We start from the raw sequence: 9932 nt of genomic DNA on the forward strand, positions 1-9932 counted from the left end.
AAGTCATAATCTTTAAAAGTTTTTACAGAATATTTTTGTATTCTTGACATTCTGCTTTAAAGTCAGCTTACAAACCAAGGCTGTTTAAGCGCTAATAAGTAACATGTAAAGGAAACAAAGAGATGGTATGACAGTGTTATAGAGTTTATCTGTGTTGCATCTTTTTCCCAGCTTCGTGACATTCTCTATTGCAGGAGCCAGCAATACGGTAGAAGTGCCTACTCTCTTTTCTTAGAGCTCTTTTTTGAACTAAATTATGCAGTAACACTTTATGTATTTCTTCTCTCTGCTACTATGGTAGTACTAACAGAAAACGTGTCCTGAAACAGTACATTTATCTAGCTCCTTCAGTGGTTCACTCTCTGCAGATGGTGAAGCAACTGAATTAAAAATCAAAAAAGATCAGAATGGTATCATCAACCCAGTGTCACAGCAGTCTGTAAAATAGTGACAAGAAGGTCTATGCAATAACGACTTTGGTTGCTTGGTTATTTAGTTAGGTTTCCAAATAAGTCAGTTTCTTTTTTTAACAAGCACTTTGTTTTACAAAGCACTTTCTAATTCATCCACTCAACCAGACACATTAAAAACTCTTGTCTGCCATTGGTAGCAGCTTGGGCACCTCCACTGAGACACCTGTCACATGGAGGTGTCAAAGACTGAACCATTCACTCTGCAATTAGGGGCTTAGTGCCCTTTTGAAACAGAGACCAAAACCCCATAATAACACATTAATCCACATAAGAACCACTAATGTATTAAACAAAGAATCAGAATCAGAGACATTATTTCAGAATAAATGTCTCAGATATTAAGGTTACCTATAACACCCTTCTCTGCAGAGTGTGTTATGTCCTCTAATATCAAATAGGTATATGTAAATAACTATAAATCTGCTATAAGAATTACATAGACTGGTAAAACACATTAACTTTTCGCTTCCCTCACTGGGTGGCTTTTCTCCCTCTATGAGTGTCTATCTGGTGAAACACTGATTCGAACATGTTCACCAAAAGCATAAACAGAATAGTACAGAATGAAATAAAATAAAATAAACACAGAATAAAATAGAAAATGTCTGCATGCATCACATGTATTTACATAAGCTTTAAACTACTCCTCAGTGGGCATTGGAGGCATACTCGAAAAACAAGGTAGTTTTCATAAAAGGAAAAAGAAGACGAACAAAATGCTGTCATGCTCAAGGCAAAATATCATCAAAACAGAACTCTGGGTAAATTGGCTAATATGAAAAACATGAGAATGAGAGACCTTCAAAGCAGAAAAAAATGATTTCATGCATTATCAATAGACACATAGCTACATGAAACTAGCGAATGAAAAGAAAGAAAAGAAAATACCTGGGGAATCACATAAGGAGGCAATTTTTTTTGCCATATCCTATATATCCATAGAGGGAAAAGTAATAGAAAACTGAAAAGATACTGAAGATTACATAGTTGAGATGTTATTCTTGATTGCAGAGATGTGTCCAGGATGGCATTTTCTCTATCCAAAGGCCAATAAAGGTCACAAATGATTAGATTAGTATGAAATCAGCTCTGAACAGATGGCATGGCTGTCTAAGTCATTAGAACTCCTGACACATTGCCAGATTTTGGGGTAGCAACAGCCAGAAACAGTCCACCCATCATTAGAACAAAAAAATTCAGGCAGAGGGAAGAGCAGTGTCACACACATGAAACGGGTACTGAAAGCACATCTTGACTGGCTTAATTTCTCCAAATTCCATTTTGAGTTTCTATAAAATTTTAGGAAATTTGTTCCAATCCTAAAGCATAGTTAAGTTTTGTCTTATTGCTATATACTTGGAGGGGCATAAAACAAACTGCCATGGCACTGATTCTACAGCATTTTTAGGTTTCTATCCCATGCAAAACAACATGGATTTACTCTCACATTTTAAAGTGCTATTCTCACATTAGCTATTTAACCATCTGAAGGACAAAAGGATATAAATGAAGAGTGGGAGCAAAATTAATAAAGGTGCTTACACATGGAATGCACAGGAACAGCTTGACAGGCAAGAAAATATATCTTTGCAAATGAAATGATAAAATGATAAAATTCACTGTTTGGAACTCCTGTCCAACTCACCGCTGAGTGAGCTGGTGAAAAGAACTTACAGTATTTGTATATAATTTCCTCCTGTGTCACTTGTGTCTGTTAAAATTACACGAAGGCGTTGATTGTACTTGCTTGCGGACATGGAAACAGACAGCTGGAGATAATTTCTGTTAAACTTCTTTAAATCCGCTGCCTGGAGCGCATGTGTACTTGATACATTGTACACATGTAAGTGCAAGTTCATAAAAAACAAGCAGGCTCATAGACATTTGCACAGATGCTCGCAGTCACTGTCTAAAGATGACATGTGTCATGGTACCTGGGTGAGTGACCCACGGTTTTGAGTTTCTGTTCTGGACTTATTTTCAAAAGTTTGAAGGAATGACATTGGGTTTTCTAGGTTATCATAAGTTTTGGGTTTTCTAGTTTCTAAACATGTCTCTTTCCAGTGCCTCTGAGTTTGTATTTGTAATTCTTGATTTCTGATCAGTTCATGTCTTTCCTATTCTGATGTCCATGTCTGTTTCTCCCCTGTCCCAGTGTCTAGCCCATGAATCTCAGTGTTTGTTACTTCCTGTCTTATTTTGATAGTCTCATCCTGTGTGTGTTGTGTTCTGCCTCGTCAGTCAGATTAGTTTCAGCTGTGTTCAAATCAAAATCAAATCAAATCACTTTTATTGTCACGTCACATGTGCAGGTACACTGGTACAGTACATGAGAGTGAAATTCTTGTGTGCGAGCTTCACAAGCAACAGAGTTGTGCAAAAATACAATAACGTAAAACAAGCAAAATATAAGAATGGCTAACTCTGAAAGTAATAAATATATGTACAATATATAAGAGTTCCCACCTGTGGTCTGTTCCCTCGTTATCCCTTGTGTATTTATGTCCTCAGTCTCCCTTTGCTTGCTGTCATGTTTTCTGCTCATGCTGTGTGGTTTTGTTTTTTTCTGTGAGGTCTATGGTTCCTTAGTAGTTTCCTAGTTTCCTGTTCCTAGCACCTAGTTTCTTCTTGTGAGTTTAGTTAATTCTCATTGTTTCCAAGTGCTGCACCTGCCTAACCTGCCACAAGGCCGAATTGTGACAGAATGACACGGCCATTATGGACCCAGCAGCTCTCAACCCCTTATATGAGTTGAAGGAGGGCATGATTTTTAAGGTGTAAGGATATCAGGGAGCAGTTAGTTATAGGCTACAAAGACTGGTATCCACCCTTCCTTGGTTACTGGACTTACTACATGAGGGTGATTGAAACTGACTTTCTCTGTCTGGATCAAATAAAGCCAGTGAAACAAGACTGTTTTCAATACAACGGGGTCTAAGACTGATCAGTGTGAGGCAAAACAGGCTAAATCAAAAGACTGTTAATTCTGTTTGTTTAGTTTCTGAGCATGCCAATGAAAAAGTAAAAGATAATTTAACTTCAGTTTTTGAGCCACTGCATTGCACAAGTGAATTGTGTATATCTAAGCCAGTCGCTATCAAGTATGAGTTTGTTGCTCCTGAACTGACTAATAATGAACTCTGTGTTCAAAGTCCTCTGTTTCTGAGCTGGCAAGTAATAAATCAGTTAATTTTGATTCTGTGCCCACCAGTTGTGAAAAGAACATGTCTAGGGGTTTAGAACCTGTGGATAACCCGGTCTGCTCCGTCTTCGTCTTCAGCATCGCGGTTGACCTCCAGATCCGCTTTGTCTCCACCACTAGAAAAAGCTCCTGAGTTTTGCCCCGAGTCCTTGTCGACCTCCTGAACTATGTGTGGTTTTTGTTTTTTTGGACTCTGTTTGTCTCATGCACCCTGTGTCTTGGTAAGGACTCATTAATTATCTCTGTCTTTGAGTGGTGCACCTGGGTCCTTACAGACTTACGGACATGAAAAGTATAATCCCGACCCAAGACTACTAGTTTCCTATAGTTTATAATTTAAATATATTTGATAGATTCAATATATAGAGAATATTAACCAACATCTTTCAATAAAAACTCAAAATGCCATGTACCCACTGGACCCTGATAGAAATGTTTAAATCGGCATTTCACTGAAATTATTCTACATTCCTGCAGACAGTGTGTAGAGTCATCTCTCTGAAAGCAGTCTCTCACCTCTACAGCTGAATCCTTCTGGGAACTGGCCTCAGAGAGCCACACCTCATTATAACATTCACATTACATGAAGGAAAAGACTAGGGAAGAAATGACAGGCGAAAAGATGAGCAAGAAAAGAAGGTATAAAAAGAGCATAAACAGATGAAACAAGTGTATGTTTTGGAAGTGGGAATAAAATTCAGGGAGGGACAAAATTTTTAGAGTTTAAGGAGTTTTAGGCAACTTGATTTTTCTAAGTTTTAAGTGCTAATGAATAGGAAATACTCCTGGTGCTTATGTGTGGTGTGGGGCAAGATTCACTAATTATCCCAGCAGCCTTTGGGCTAAGGAAGTGTTAATGAGCATTAATGAAAACAGACCCAGACTGAGAAAAAAGGAAGTGCTTTCTTTTATAAACAGAGGATCTGGGCCTAGTTTAGATGAAAGTCTCGTTGGAAGAACTCTACCCTTTGGGACTGGAGCTGTGGGCTAATGACGACGGGCAGAGGAGGAGGGTGGGAGACTTGGAGTGTGTGCTTACTTCAGGTCATTGTAGAGTTTAGTAGACACATCAAAACCAAATAGAAGAAAGGAAAAACCAGAAGCTAAAGTACTTGCTTACTTGTTTAATAGCAATACTAATAATATCATTTTTAAACAGGGAATTTAATGGTGCAAACTGTTTCTACCAGCCTACCTGAACTTGATGTGGTCTTCCAGTTGACCACGGGGCATTGTTTCAGTGCAATGGTCAGTGAAGGGACAAGCCACGGACAGCTTCTCCAGCAGCTTGTGCACCAGAAGGCTGGGCTTCCTGCAGGTCTGCAGCATGAGGGGTTCACGGCACACAGGACAGAAGTCACTCTCCAGCAGGAAGCTGGTGAGACACTCTTGGCAATAAGTATGTCCGCAGGGCGTGTCCAGAGGCTTGATGAGCGGCTGCAGACAGATGTGACAGATGAGGTCATCGTCCACTTCATCCTTGTAAAGGTACTCATGGTTCTCTTCCAACTGATGACTGTGGCCACATGATGCGCACAGTTCAGGAGTCGGAGACAATGATCCATAGTCTGAAGGGGAAAGAGGTGGAGCTGATGCTTCAGCCATTGCCGTGGCAACTTCAGGGTATGTACTCTGCTCCTGGATACTCATTTGGAGAACACTTGGGATGCCATGTTAGAGCTGGTAAGGAGGTCATTAGCAAAGGAGAGCTGTGGGGAAGATAAATATAATGCAAACAGACAAAAATGTAAAAAAATATAGTCTGTATTCAAAAATCAAGTGCAAACGTGTTACCAGCAATGCTTGTAGGGTATTTTCACATTTTTGTAGAGTATTTACCTAACAACAAGTAACTGTTGTTGTGATTTGACACTATATAAATACAACTGAACTGAGTTAAATGACTGGAATTATATGAAACTGCTTCAGTGGTAATACTGATGCATCACAATATAAGCCACATTTACCTGTTTTAGTTGCTCAAAATGGAATCACTTTGAAGTACTATAAATTTCAGGGTCACTATTTGGGCACTGAGCGGGGTCCAAAGGGTGACATATATCTAAAAAGGCGATTTGCTCGTTCTTTTTTTGCTATGAAAATACTCATGATCTCTTGGAGGAGCCGAGCAGGGACACTTTTATTTTTTTATTTTTCAAACACAACTACAGAACATGTTGTGTGCAGCAGTCCTCCAAACCTGTCTTTTCTCCTCAGTTTGATTTTCTGCACTGACACAGAGAAGAGAGATCGAACAAGTGAGATTTCTTCTGTGGATGCAGGAGCATCAATACTACTCATGTCAGCAGAAAGTGCAGAGACAGATAGAATCAGATAAGTCTTCAGCCTCCTGCTCAGTGTACAGCCTGACAAACATACATCACTGTTAATCCACAGCAATGTGACATGATTTTAGACATGCCAAGTCTTTTTTTTCTTTACTGATACACAGGTTTACATTGTGAGTGTGCCAATGAACGCGTCATATCCAAAACCCAAAACAGGCATGCTATTTGGGCACATGGACACAAACAGATGGGCTCAGTGAGGCACACGTCACCTTGGCATAAGCCATCTTGTTGACTCTCCACATGCTTTGTTTCTGGACCCACTGCTGGGTCTTGGCAGCTTAATGAGACACTAGATCAAGTTAGAAAAAACAAAACAAAACAACAACAACAACAAAACTTGTGTTTGGAGCCTACAAAATATTTATGTAATCCAAGCCCTAGTTCTGTTTTAATTGGACAGATTCCCATGCTCTTCTGCTAAATAATTTATTTCTAAAAAATTATAACTAACAATAGACTTTGATGTGGATCTCAATATGGTAATACATACAAATCTGTCCTACCTCTTTGTGAATACATGCAAATGTCCAAATTAACCACCAAGCTGCAGAATTAATCAATATAATTTCTTTTTACAGTATGAAATTGTTCGGTGGCAAGTTGTGAGAGCCATAAGCTTACAGTCTTTTGGTATGCCGGGTAGCGGAAGGCTAATAAGTAGAGGCTTAACAGTCTTAACAAAGATGAACTTTCCCTCTGAGAACTTGTGGTGGCACGGCTGATTCATCACACACTGTGGCAACGTCTGACTTTGTCTATGAAGCAGAGCACTTTCATCACTACACAGGAAAAGCTACAGACAGAAAAGGGGAGGGAAAGAGACCAAGTACCTGTCAGTAGGTGATGAGAACAAGAAAATGGTAATTCATAGTCAAAGTAAATAAAAAATAAAGGTTGTCTAATATTCTCTTTAGCTTACGTCTGTTCTTTTCTCGCACTTGACGCTAAGCTGTTAAAAGACGATTCAAACTAACAATGGTATTAAAGAGTGATGTGAAAAAGCAAGAGCACCGAGAAATAAAAATGAAATCTGGCATGCACACCCTAGAGTTCGGTAGCATGGGGGGTGCTGGATCAAAAAGAAAATTCTAATATATTAGACCACTACAGAACTCCCGTATAATGATTTTATAACATTCCAAACAAGAAGAAGAGCTCCAACTTCTGGTTCATCAAATGAACATTGATGTTTTTTTTTCTTATACATACTAACAAACAAACATTTCAGCCTCTTTGAAGTGCTGAAACTGAGAATCTCAAATGACACCACAAGGAAATGTAGTTTTTTGGCTTCAGAAACCAATATTGACCCCATAATAAACTTAAAATGTAATTATGTATATATGTCTGTTTGTGTCCTATCTTCTCCTTAATGTGAATCTAAGAGGGTACAAGGTCTATTACAACTGGGATTAAATTATTAAACATAAATTATTGACCAAAGAAATCAATACATGCACTTTGTCACTTTGTATAAAATATAAAAAGTGTTTAAAATTTCACAAATTGTAATGTCCAGAAGAAATTTATGAAGAGCTAAAATTGATATTGAGTAGAAATGAGTTAGTAAGTAAGTAAAATTTATTTATATAGCACATTTCACAGATAAAAATCACAAAGTGCTTCACAATAAGATCAGACACACAAGTTAAAATTAATTAAAAGCCCGTTTGTATAAAAATGTCTTCAGCTGCTTTTTAAAGGAGTCAGTAGAGTCTAGACAGCGTAAAGACAACGGCAGGGAGTTCCACAGCCTAGGTGCCAGTGACTGAAAAGCCCGATCCCCACGTGTTTTAAACCGAGTTAAACCTATTGATGCAGCCCTTAACAACAGGCCAAGTTTCACATGTGGCCCCCTGGGAAACTTAATTGCACAAGGGGCCACATGAGAAACAGGTAGCACTAGGAGCTACCTGCGGCTCCTGGGACAACATTGGGGGTTCTCAGGAAGGAGTTCTTTTTGTGTCAAATGCACCACTGATCTTGGCATGATCTTGACTTGGCTCAGTCCTGCGCATAAGAACATCTCCCAACATACGCAAGATATTCCAGAGAGAGGAAAGACAACTTTCACCCAAAGACTAATGGCAAAATGCAACTAATGGGAGGCCCTTCCTTTCTCTGGAAATCCGTTCTGTTCAGTCAAGTCAAATCACAACAGCTGCCTTAAGGAACTTTACATTGTAAAGTAAAAATACTACAGTAATAGTGAGAAAACCCCGACAATCAGACGACCACCTATGATCAAACATGCGGTGAGAGTGGGAAGGAAAAATTACATTTTAACAGAAAGAAATCTCCAGAAGCAACAGGCTCAGGGAGGGGCAGCCATCTGCCGTGACCGGGTGGGGGTGAGGGGAGGGAGACAGGACAAAAGAGACACCGTCAATCAAGATATATAATTCCTGTTTGTGCTGCTTTGTCATTGTGCTGGTAATTTTTGAACTTTTAAAAACAATTTCTCACTGGGATCATTGCATTTGTTCTAACTTACAATCAAAGATTATCTTATGTTTGGTTATTCCAACAGATCGATGATGTCTTCCATTGGGTGTAGTTATTTTTTCTCAAGAATTTTTCAGTGGAGAAGTTGAGCCTGACATGCATCAATAACATCTATACAACATGGCACAATAGCAGGGATATTCCCAGTGCTGCTACATGTATCTACATGCAGACATTTCATGCTTTTGCACACCTTTTTTTTTTTTTCATGCAGGCATATTCAGTGGACACACCCGTGCCTGAGGAGCACTGGCTCACTCTGGATCATTCCTAATCTCTGAAGTGATAAGTTCACTTTGTCACAACAGTCCTGTGGGACTGCTGCTCTTTCCTCACAACAAAATCATTCATGAAAACTAATTGACTGAACCTTGACTACATATTGTTGACGTTTAATTATTGACTACACCGGCCATCTAGTATCCAAAGAGAATGAGAAAGGTGGGGCTGTCAGGCTCAAGGCTTTCAGTTTGGACTACAAAGTAAAAAAAATGTTTACATGGTAAATAAAACACTCAGAGTAGTCTTTATTTTTATCTTTGAACTATAGTTATGCCAGTTGTTGGCTGTCTAGGCCTTATGCAACTGAGTGCAAAGAGAGGTGTTTATTTAACATAGCCTGTGCCTTCTTTCATAGAGATTGCACATTTTCTTCAACTACCATTGTTTATTCACTCTCAGGTTTCTCTCCTGTGATCTGAACTTGATGAGTTAATAAAGAGACAAGGCCATGCCAAGTCAGCTTCTTTTCTTAACAAATGATTGTGAAGAATAAGTCATTCATAAGGTAATTTCTGTATCAGCATTCTCATTGTCCACACTGAGCTAGCTTGTTGCTATGTACAAATCCACTCCTCATTTTTAGTCGCAGACATCAAACCATATTTGTATCGACCAAACAAACCACACCCTCGTAGTATAAGTCAAAGCCTGACAAATCAGACAAAGTATGAGTGTCTGCAAAGCAAGGTTTAGTTCATGCTGCAACATAATGATCTGTCTGTCAAATCAAAGCACCGTGTTACTGTAATTGACAAGGAAGACACCTGTTACAGGTGTAGCTTCAAGACCATGAAGATAATAAACTGATCTGTGACTCGTGTTAGGAGAAAACTCACTTAGAGAGTGGAAACAATACGTTCCTCATCGACAAATGGGTTAGTCATCATATCATAAAAATATTTAAATAGTACCAGATAACCTGCTGACAGGTCAATAATCAAGGACTCATACACTATCACTCAACATAGCACAAGGCAGGCTGGACTCAGGCACAAAAGTTATGTGTTGTAGAGCATAGACCAAACATAGGCAGCTGTGTTCAGACATGCCCATGAAACAGAAAAATTCCAACAAGCCATTTTTTCTTTTCATCCAAACATCTGTTTTGCAATCACACAC

The sequence above is a fragment of the Pelmatolapia mariae genome, linkage group LG23 (genome assembly GCF_036321145.2).
Source record: "Pelmatolapia mariae isolate MD_Pm_ZW linkage group LG23, Pm_UMD_F_2, whole genome shotgun sequence".
Taxonomy (NCBI): domain Eukaryota; kingdom Metazoa; phylum Chordata; class Actinopteri; order Cichliformes; family Cichlidae; genus Pelmatolapia; species Pelmatolapia mariae.